Here is a 12,286-nt window from a genome sequence, read left to right as displayed (position 1 = left end):
CCCCGCACCACGCACTGAAAAGTGTGCCTTCCCCAAAGACGATCGCATCACCCTCGGCCGTTTGCCGCAAGTTTTCAAGCCACGCGCGGAAGGAATGAGAAGGGACAGTTCGGCGACGGCTGCTCTAGGGCAGCGCCCGCGCGCATCTGCGGTTATCTTTTACCGCGCGCCAGCACGTAACGTTTGCAAGCCATGTGCGTGAATGAACCAGAGAGAACAGGTGGGAAAGAGAGGGAAGAACGCGATAGAGCGAAGCGCAAGTGTGTGTCTATTCTTTTGCCGAGCAATCTCTCCTTCCTCACTCCCGGCTCACCGTGCTCCCGGCCACATGCTCCCGGCCTTCGTTCGCAGTAGCATGCGTCAAGCCAGCTTAGTCTGTTTTCAGACAGAACGTGGATCGCTTTCTCCAGCGTGGGTTGCGAACCCTCTGCGCGCGGCGGCTGACGTGGCTATGGCGCCTGCGGACGTTAAGAATTTCTTTTGCAACAGTTGTTAATGTTTATCGTTGTGCTGTACGCGCAGCGTAGCGTAAGATATGGCGGCTGCGGACGTTAAGAAGCATTTTTTTTTTTTTTTTTACAGGAGTCGTTTATCCTTGCATGTACGAATCAACGAAAGCACGCGGTCAGCTGCGATCATGACACCGGCTTTTAGCATTTTCCGCTTCAAAGAGCATTTGCAGCTATCACGCTTTCCAATGATTTTGTGGCAGTGAACTACGCCCGTCCCAAGCGCGGCGTAATAAATCGATCCAGGCTTGTGCAATCAAGCCACTCTGTCAAGTTCGCTCCCCGCCACCGCAGGAGCTATCAAAAGATAAACGCGCCCGACGTTATCGCTGCGCAGCATCTTGGCACGCTGCCAATGAGCTGTGGATGAGACGACCGAAACGGAGTGGCGCGCGCCATCGACATGCAAGCGAAAATGCACACGATTTCTGCCGCTGCGACAGAGAAAGCTTGTTTTGAACTGCCGCGGTAGCTCGAGCGGCGAGAGGAACGCAGTTCTAACTAGTTGGAAATTTTTCGCTTTGTCGCCGCCGCTCGTCGCTGAGATCGCTCAATCGCTTACATGTGAGCGAACTGGCCTTAATGCTTTTTTTCCCCAAATTCTCGGGTGCGAAAGTAGAGGGTGGGTTCATTATGCGAGTGGGTTGATTACTCGACAAATACGGTATCGTTTTTTCGTTTCGTAAGTGCTGTCACAAGTCGATTTCTGTATATCGAATTATCGATATATCGAATTATTTCGCGATCTCCTTCGAGTTCGATAAATCTTGTTCGACTGTAGAGGGTGCCACGCAGTGGTTGGGGCGCTCGGCTGATGTGCCTGAGAATTTCGAAAGGAATCCAGGCCGCGTCGGCCGCTTTTTCATGGAACGCAAAAAGCAAGGCGCTCATGTGCTATACGATATGAGTGCACAATAAATAACCCCGCGTGATTGAAATTTCCACAGTCCTCAGTTGGGGTGTTTCTCATAGCGCGAGTCGTTTTGTAGACGTTAAACCTGATACTGAACTTTGCCATTGGCCACATTATTTCAAGTGGATGATTTGCTTTGGCTGACCTGAAAAAACGGGCACAGACCCATCTCATTTTGCCTTGATGTGCAAAGCCTGTTGAGCCATTACAAGAGGTGTACTTTTCAAAAGTTTAGACTTCATGTCCCCCCAGTAGAATCTTTGTTCTTGAGTAGCCTGGTAATGAAAATGCATTATAAATGTGGAAATTGTTTATATGACTTGCTTGCATAGATAGAGATGGATTTATTGAAAGGAAAAGGCAGAGAGGTTGGCAGGAATAATTCAAATCTGGCCTGCTACTCTGCACTGGGGAAGGGGAAGGAGAGAAGAAAGAAGGTCATGATGGGTTACGATGTGGGAGAAGGCATATGAAATACATATACAGGCACAGTGGCTTGTTTTACAAGCGCGAATCAAGTCCGCTGGCGCATAAAAAACGGCAAGGAGCCCGCACTGCCTGGACACCCTTCCCCTTGTACTGCCAAGCGCCCAGCAGTAGTTCCTGCGACAGAGGCCTCTTCTCCAAACGCTTCAAGGAAGTGGCTAGCACACTTCTTTCGCACGCATACGCTAGGCACACCAATAATATATGGTCCACAGTTTCTGGGATGCCACAAGTTGAACATTCCGGCGAGTCTATCTGTACAATTAAATGTAAGTACTTGCGTGAAAGCCACGTTTAAACGAAGTCTATGTAGCAAGCATGCCAGATGACGCGGAATATCACGCGGAACATAAAATTTCGATGTTCGATCGAGCCAATTCTTAGACGAATGTGTCGGTCGTCTGGCTGGGCCAAGTAACCTGCTGTAGCATTATTCATTCAACTCGTAAGAAGGCACGTCGTATCCGCTCTTGAAAAAGACTCATCTGTTTGGAAACCATTGATGAGTGCACTTTTCGCTTCAACATAGGCCTGTTCATTCCCATGGAGCCCGCAGTAGAAAAGGATCCATTGAAACATTATCCTGTGGCCTTGCAGCTGGGCAGATGTGAGGAGCTCCATAATGTTTAGTGCCAGCGACTGATAGGCAGTGTGGCGTAAGAAGTTTTCCAAAATTTGTAATGCAGTCTTTGAGTCCGTGAATATACACCATTTTTGAGGTGGTTCCCCACATATGTGGGGACCACCCGAAGATTCCTGAATGGCCACAAGTTCAGCAGCGGTTGATGTAGAGGTATGCCCCAAAAGGAAATGCAGAGTCGTTTTCTGAGCTGGTATGACCACAGCTGCAGCGGATGCCTGTGCTGACACAGATCCATAGGTGTATACGTGAATATAATTAGGATATTCTGACTAGATGTGCGCCAGAGTAAGTTGAGTTCACTAGTTGGTACCATTGATTTCTTTAGTGTTCCGGGAACACGAAGGTGCACCAAAGGTTTATCCATCGTCCATGGTGGTTGGGCGGGACGATATGGGAAGGCATATCCTGTTGGTACTTGCGACTGATGGCAGCGGAGTCCGGCCTCTTATCCAGAATCTTGCTGAGTGGGTGAAAACGGTGTCTTGTAAGTGCTCGTAAATATACACGAAGTGGTTCGTGTGACAAGTGTATGGATATTGGGCGAGAGTGTGCCTCTTCAATTGTGCCTTTGTTAGAGGTGCATCTGGGCAGTCCAAGGCATATTTTCAGTGCCTGCGATTGCACGCTCTCTAAAGTCCGCAAGCATGAAATGCTCATACTAGAGAGTACTGGGAGACTTTACCGGATGTAGCCAACAAACAGAGTCTCGTAAAGCCGTATTAAGGAGCGCTCAGTTGGACCCCATTTGATGCCAGCTATGTAACGAAGTACATGGCAAATATTAATTAGCCTTTTCTTCACCATAGTAATATGTTTGGACAAAGATAGTCGGTGGTCAATAATTACTCCCAGGAATCTGTGCCTGGAGACGTATGGTATTACGACTCCATGAAGGGTAATCGGGCAGCGGCTGACACATTTTCCCGTAAACGCGATCACTGCACACTTTTCTGCCGCTAAAAGTAACCCTTGACGCCGTAAGTATACATGGATGTCGATTACACAGCTCGTTGCAATCTCGCACGTAGTTGTGGGCGCGTAACCAGAGGCCCAGATGCAGAGGTCGTCAGCATATGCACTTATGTGGATGTTAGTTGGCAGCTCACTCGCCAGGCCAATTAGCGCAACATTAAATAAAGTTGGGCTGAAGACTCCTCACTGTGGAACTCCGCGACCGACCTGAAAGCGGGTAGTACCTCCTTCAGGCGTAGTCATGTAAACAGAACGGTCACTGAGATAGCTTACAATCCACAAGTACAGCCGGCCACCAACTCCCACGTCGTCAAGTCCATCAAGAATAGCATCATGGAAGACGTTGTCGTAAGCTCCCTTTATATCTAAAAAGACAGCACTACTAGTCGACGGTGACGCTTTTCGTGTTCTACTGTAGCCACAAGGTCGATGACGCTGTTAATGAAGAGCGTCCGCGGCGAAATCCAGTCATCATATTCGGATAAAGATCATTACTCTCTAGATATCACTCAAGTCTTGCCAGCACCATGCGCTCCATAACTTTTCCAACACAGCTTGCTAGGGCAACTGGCCGGTATGGGGTGAGTTCGAGAGGAGGCTTTCCAGGCTTCAGAAAAGCAACCAGGTTGCTAATCTTCCAGTGTTCAAGAACAGTACTATAGAAGCCCATATATCATTGAAATAAATAAGTAGTGCAGTTCTACCATCCTTGCCTAGGTTTGATAAGGTTGAATAAGTAATCCCGTCAGGACCAGGTGCAGATGAATGAAGCGGGTACAGAAGTACCGCTTTCCTGTGATTGTGATCTGTGAGCCCAACATGCCGGCTGCTTTCCGCCTTTCTGGATATGTTCTGCTATGGTCTCGAGAAGCAGACGAAACAAGCAAAGTGCTGGTGTGTGTACGCCAAGACATTGGGCACGTCCGTCATGATCTGCAGCCCCACAAAACGATCACCACTACATTTGTTTGACATTAACCCTGAAAGGACGAGTATGTTCTGTAATTGGCGCTTATATTCCACCGAGGGATGGCTTGGACGACACATATCTATAGTTTCAACAATCCAGTGTTGCGCAGCCCCTCGTACTATTGTGGGGAACTTTAATGCTCACTACCCTCAGTGGGGTAGCGCCAAATGAGCGATCGAGGAAGAGACCTGGCAGACTTTATGCATACGCAAGATCTCGTCAATATAAACGACGACTGACCGACGTTTCTACGCGAAACAACCTACAGCAGCTGCTTGGATGTGGCGTTTGTTTCCAGAAGCCTCTATCCCTCCGTTTATTGGTGTAGTGATGTTGAAACACATGGGAGTGATCACATACCAACATACGTATATGCATCAAGTGGTTTGCAGCTGCCACTTGCCTCGTGTGCAATACACAGACTGGCCCGCCTTTAGGGCATCGGTGGAGACTTCCAGCGTGGACGTCCAGTCACCATCTCAAATAGAGGGCCTCATTACTTCCTATCTCTGTGAGAACACTCGCTATGTTTGTGCGCCGGTGTCAGTGTCAAGCATCGACGTGGAATTCGAGCGGCTTCGCGCGATCCGTCGGCGGGCTGAAAGGAAGTATAGAAGAATGAAATCCGTGCAAGATCTCGCACTTTCTCGCCGAGCTAAATGACAAGTTTTGCGCCACCTGGAGAGGTTAGGACGACAACGCTGGAGACAGTTCTGCTCGTCACTGGATCCCCGTAAGCTCTTGTCGCGTATCTGGCATGTTGCGAGAAGGTTGCGCACACCTCCGCGAGAAAGGCACCCTTTTCGTGCCCTGGCCCTTTATCAACGCCGCAATGAATTTGACGTAGCTGAAGATTTTTGTAAAATGGTTGTGGGCACAAACCAGGCACAGTTACCAATTTCAGAGGTTTTTGCGCCGAATGATCAATACGACGTGCCCTTTACAATAGCTGAATTAGATGCCGCTCTTGCTTCTTGTCGACTTGCTTGCAGCTTCACGTGGTGGTCAAGCATCGAGCTGCAGTAGAAAAATGGTGCAGTATACCTTGCAGTGAGACCACATATCTGATGACGTGATATCATAGCCAGCTGTGGCAGTTTGGCTGGCAGACTAGACGTGATGTCACTCTTGTACATACCCTAGCAAAAAAATCCAATAGAAAACTAATAGCCTATCAGATTATTGATATTGGTTTTATCGGTCTGCCAGAGTATTCGTCGTATGGGTATCCTAGCCTATTGGTTTTACAGGTCTGCTGGAGTATTGGTTTTATAGGTCAATTGTTTACTGGTCGTATAGGGTATGGTTTTATCGGTCCTATGGCATCCGATAAAACAGATAGGTCTGTAATGCTAGTACACCCGTAGCTGTCAATAATCTGATAGACCTACACAACCAGTAGGCTTCCTATTGGTTTTGTAGGCCCTATGGAATATTAGTCTCATCGAGTACCTGCGTGTGTTTACCTCTCCAGACACTTGAAGGGAGAGGGCAGCTATGTTCCATTTTCTAGGGATGAGTTACGCAGCAGGTGCATGTATACACATTTTATTCCGCAATGACAGCGGCAACGCATACTGGCACACATAATCCAAACAATGACTGCATCCAGGTAGCAGGTAGTCCTCGATTCCAAAATTGCGGACTTCGGCCCGATGATGTAGTCTGTCCAATACTAAGGCACCTGAAAGAAATAAAAAAATGCGGTACAGCTTGAAAAATAAGCGATTTCAAGAGCGCTACACCACCACAACTTCAAAAAATCGGCACACATATATACCGGCAATCGCGATTGCGCGCGTATTCGTGCGGAGGCAGATAGGGGACGCGCCGCCATTATTGAACGCCGAGGTATCTGCTGAACTATAGTGCCTACCAACATTCCGTCTTGCGCCTCACCACAGGTTCTGCCATTCTGCCACTTGAACACAGTGCGCACAACATTCAAAAACAGATTAACGCTAAAAAGTTCCATCAATACTTTCAAGAAATCGTGCCGACAACTTTCAAACTCGGCGCTGCGTTATGGGCAACCTGCAGTGGCCAGGCGGCGCTAGTGGAGTGCAGCGTTCAGCGCCGCCAACGGCGGCGCCGACTAATCTGAGGCGGCCGGCGCGGTCGGGTTGCGTTCGCCGTTGTACGGCGGGAAGCATCTCGGCTCTCATTTTATGCGGTTTTAAGGCAATCGAATGCCTTCAGAGCTACTTCCGAAAACCAATACTGGCAAAAGGACACCGCCTGTTCGAGAATGGTCATGTTTAGAACGTGGTGTCGACGTCACCGGGAAGTGTGCGCCGCTCGCGACGGAACGACGGAACAGCCGCGCGCACAACTTTGAATTTCGCGTGAGTAGACGGAGATTTTTTTTTTTTTTTTGTAATGAAATTCATTGCCTTAAGGCATCAGTCGGATATGTGATGATGAATTAAGAAATGAATAAATGAATGAAAACCTTGAAAGTGCAGGGAGAACCTGAGAATAGATTAATCGCCGTTTCTTCTTTTTTTTGTTCTTGCTGTTTGATTACAGCAGCATAACAATTTTCTCGCGGTTGCGCTTTACAGTTTAATGCCATGACGAACACGTTTGTTCGCGGTGCACCTTTAGACAGCGCCGCGGAGGTAATTACAGGAGGCATGATGTCGTAGCGATTGCTAGCACTGTGCGGTTGTAGCGAGCGTCATCAACGAAAACTGGCATTTGGTCACGGAGGCCCCGGCCTCCGTCCCATAGCCCTGCGTGTCGGGGGCGGGGGTAGGGGGCCTCCTACTTCAGTGGAAAAATAAAGTTCTTGACAACAACAACAACAACTGGCATGCATTTTATACCTCCGTACCACAAGCTTGGGGAAAGCCGGCGGGAAATGCTGGTACTCAACGGCAAAGCTTCCGTAAATGAAGTCGTTAGAGTTAGGATTTTTTACTGTTGCTGTTAATGATGGAACGGTCTATCGTCTGGAACAAGAAACTCTTCAGCAGCTTGAGCAGTTGGTGCAAGAAATGTTTGGTGCGGAACGATAGAATGAAGCTCCATGCTCCGCGTACACTGTATCACGGGCCTCCACACTCCGCCACGTCGACTTTTTCAGCACCTTATGAACTTTTTTACAGATAAATATGCTTATCCAAATCTGTAATTGGAAGTTTTGAACTATTTTGGCTTTGAGGTTCCTAATAGACACCGCATTAGAAATCCGGTTCACAGATCCACGAGCATTTTTTTTTTTTAATTTCGCCTCCGATGAAACGCGGCTGGAATTCGATGCTGTGGCTGCGCGACTTTGTTGCTTTTCTGGACGTTACGTCCTTTAAAGTGACAATGCCACTCGATCCTGCACAGCATATACTAGTACACGTCAGATTTTAAAGCGCGGAGCGCGTACTGAGGAGAATGCCCCAACCAGCGTGCGACTCCCGAGTCAGAAGTTTATAGCGTTTCTTCCGCTCAACGGGCAATCGTCTTATTTAACTCCTTGGCGTCTGTACGGCATTGACCCCATAACAAAACTAATTTCAGTTACATTACTCTCTCACAGCCACTATCCCCATCTCTCATCATTCTCTCCAGGTTCTCCCAGCAAGCGGTACGTTTGGGTTTCCTTCGCGATTGTGGCAGTTTTTCTCGCCGCCCCTGCGCTTATTTTTATTTTTGTTCACATCCGTAGTAGTCGAAGTCTCGCACGAGACCCCTGAAGTCACTAAATGAGTAAATCATGCTCACTGGGATAACAAAACGCGAACGCAGAAGGAACACAGCGGCCGTAACATACACAGCGTCAGCTTCTGCGCCGCCTCAGTATTAGCTCCCGTCGGCCGCCAGGTGTCACCACATGTCTCAGCAAACTCCATTGCAGGTTGCCTATATCACACCGCGCGATTCAAATTCCTTTGTTGGCGTGCAGGCAACGGCATTCTGCAACGCAAGGTCACATCATACACTGACAAAGTATAAGCGTCAGCCTGAAGTTGCAAGTGATGCACACGCATCTGATCAAAAGCTGAACGTGCGCTGGAACGTTGATATCCTCGAGAAGCACCCCGAAAAACGGCGAAAACTTATAAACACAGGGCACCGACCGAACTGCCGCCAGCCCGATCAGCGATCGCGCCAGCGCCAATGCCTCTACGGAGCTGCGCATGCGCGCCCAGAGGAGAGGTGGAAAGGAGGATGAGAGAGGCCAGCACGGGAACGCTTGCGCGGGAGTAGGAGTGAGAGAGGGGAAACCTACCTCTCCGCTACTACCGCTACGAAGCACCGCCGGCATCGCGCTTCCGCGGCGGCAGCTCGAGCCGTACTCGTCGCGTGCTCGATGTCGACTCCTCTCGCCGTTGCTTGAACGCGCGCCTCTCAATCCATTTCACCGTCATTCAGTGACCCAGTAGCCACAGCGTCGCGCGTCTTGCGGCTCCAACCGTACGTAGTTTGTCGAGACCTCGCGCAGAATTAAGTGAGAATATTTTGTGTCGCGGCGTTCTCAATTGTTATTACGGCTAATATTGTACGTTACGGCAACACTCAATAAACAGGATGAATGCGTGAGTTTTGGGGATGTGTCCGAAATGGAAAAGGAAACAATGAAAAATACCTAAAATCTCCAACTGACTGATCCTGCATGTAAGACCCGTAAACAAAGGCATACTGATGTATCAGACATGAACCAATATGTAGTGGTCTATAAGACAAGCATGTATCAGCCTATAAGATGTATGGGCGTCTGCACTGGTCTGATACTTTTCTTATACAACCCAGAAATAAACCTATGAAACCAATACTGTTGCTTATAGGACAAATATGTACCAGTCTATAAGATTTATGAGTTTCTGCATAAGTCCCATAGAAATACAGATACAACACATAGAATACCTACAGAACCAACACCGATTCTTATAGAACCAATAACGCTCCCTATTGGTCTTTTTTGCTAGGAGACTTATATGGACAGCTGGAAGTCATCGCATCGTCAAAAGGTGCATTGCAGTAGAGAACAGCTGTGCACAAAGTGTGACACTCTTTTGTATTAGCTTGGCTGCATGCATTGCAGCTTGGCATGCAACTGTTGGCAGTGGCAGGAAGTCTTCACACTGCTTGTTGGAAGCTGCTAAAATGGTGGGTAGTTCAGGATAAGTTGTCATAATATATTTGCTTCATTTCTTGATGACAGGCACTGGTGGTGGCCATAAAGATGATTGATTAGTCTGCATGTCAAATATAAGCATTCATCCAATGGGCCTACATTAGAGAAAGCAGCAGTGAATGCTTCTGCACGCACTGAAAAGCTGGTGCAAGAAATGTGCTAAATAAGTGAATTGCATAAGTAGCTGTATTTTGAAACTTGTTATTGAAGCTACGTTTCATTATTTAGGTGTTACGTACCTGTCCGAGTTTCTGCTCACCACCTTGACCCAAAGGTGAAATAATGCTGATGTTTTTGTAGAGAATAGCATCCGTCTGAGTGGAAAGCAGGGACCTGAATTTCCATGTTGATTTGCAATATTTCGGCTGCAAATGAAGTGAATAAAATGTACAACTAGGAATTTTGCAGTTATCCTTCTGCAGTCATGTCTCCATCACAGATTTAAGTAGGGAGGTTACCTTTGAATACCAACTTTTTTGTTCCTTGAGATAACAATAAAATTTTCAGGGTGGCTAGACTCATCGCATAGACATTTGAATAACTGTAAAGTTTCATAGAATTGCGCGCACTGGTACTCAAGTTAGAAAAGTATATCAGAATTATTCACATAGGTTTCTTGTTCCATGCCTAGAGAACTTGCAGTATGTGTTGGCACAGTGAAATTCATTATGAAGGTTCCTGAATAGGTACCACAGGGCTAGACAGAGCCCTTTTTTGAATTTCCTTACCACAAAATTTTAGCACAGCATTGAGGTTAGTGTCTACCCAGACAACACACAGACGTCTCAGGGACATCGCAGGGATTTCGATTACAGGAGATTCGGATGTCCTAGGGAAGTCAGGAGAAGTCCCGCAAAAATCTCCAAAACATCCCAATTGAGACAAGAAGTGACTTCCTCAGGATGTCCCTAAGAATATCGAGGTGGGACATGTTTAGGGTTTTTGAGGAGCTTATTGGGACATTGTTTAGGAGATTTTCCTCAACTTATTATAGGGCCTGCCTTGCAGAGGCCTCGTAAGAAGCATGCAATTATGTTGTCTTCCAAAAACCACTTGTTTCCAGTTCTCAAAATAAATCTCAGCTCATGTTGGTGTTATGAGCAGACTCAAGTTGCTATCTTTAATTTGTATTAAGGTAATTGGGCAGGGATGATTTGAGAAGAATTGGAAGCAGTGTTGAATTCCAATGGGAAGGCCGCTGTGCTTGAGTTGACCTTCTCAACATTGCTAGTTACAATTATTTTGTGTTGAACTAACAATTTAAAACATATATAATAATATTTGGATAAAAAACATTTTACGTACTCGATTAACGCCCATGTGCAAAGCAATATTTGGGGGCATTGAACACTGCATGCTGTAGCCTCTACTATACACATTTTCTGCATATGCCTATATACTGGGGGTCGTATAATATGCATAATAAGCACACAGCGGAAACTTTGCGGTTCTTGAGAAATTACGCACACAGAACTGACGCACATGCCTCTCCATCTTGCATATTGGCGGGGTTAGAATATAGCATAAAATCAATTTCATTTTTACTCTCACCATTAGACCTTTTTCATGTCCACTTCCAGTTCTTCCGTTTGTTGGAGGAGGTATTCATGATTCGTAAGTTACTGCGCTCTGCAAGCTCTACTAGTTACTCATCCTGATGTTCCTGGAACCAGTGTCATAGTCACCTGGTCTGCCCGCTCTTTCTCTACCTTGGCATTGAAGTCGCCCATTACTACATATATTGCGTCGTTCCTTTCCGCTGCCGATTCTACATCTTCGTAAAAATTTTCAACTGCCTGGTCATCATGATTACATAAAAGTGCGTATAAGGCTGAACAACCTTAAGTTTATACCGCTTATTAAGGTTAATTACGATGCCTGCCACCCTCCATTCATGGGCTCCTCTATATTACCAGCTATATCCTTATTGACAAGGAAATGTACTCCTCCTTCTTGACTACATTTCTGTTCTTCTTAACTCTCCGATAAACCTCGATAACACGGTACATACCCGTCCTTCACTACATTATACGCCTTATTTGGCCTCCTAACCTCACTAAGCCCTACGATACCCGATTTCATGCCATCTAGTTCCTGTAACAGCACTGCTAAGCTAGCCTCACTATCTAGGGTTCTAACATTAAACGCATGCCCGGGTCTGTTTCTGATGGAGTCCTGTCCAGCGGAACCAGGTATTCGTAGCAGCCCCCGCTGGGTCACAGGTCTGACCGCCGCCGTGGTCACTTGCTTCCCAGCCGCTGGGGACTGAGGGCCGCGGCTTCATAGGACTAATATGAGAGGTTGCGGTCAAAACTGATCCATGATGGTCAACTCCTGGTCAGGGGATATGTTGCCGGAGGTGTTCAGTGGCATCAGGTCGTACCTCAAACCTGTTTATGGAATTCTATCGACGCGGATTTTTTTCATTCCGTTAAGAATTGCGCAGCACGGGGATTTGAATCACAGGTCTTTAGCATACGAGACGGATGATCTATACCTCTACGCACTGCTTCCCCACCGTGTTAGCCAAACTTATTTTCGGCTGACAAAGCAATCTTGCAAAGCTATGTCCACTCGGACCACGGCCAGCGAGGAAACATGCACCGCTGCCGCCGTTTCATTTACATTATCGCGAAACTAAACGAGCTTAGAATTCTCT

This window comes from Amblyomma maculatum, chromosome 3, assembly GCF_055883805.1.
Source record: "Amblyomma maculatum isolate TAMU_Amacu chromosome 3, ASM5588380v1, whole genome shotgun sequence".
In the NCBI taxonomy this organism is placed as follows: domain Eukaryota; kingdom Metazoa; phylum Arthropoda; class Arachnida; order Ixodida; family Ixodidae; genus Amblyomma; species Amblyomma maculatum.
Note: the sequence above shows the minus strand (reverse complement) of the source record.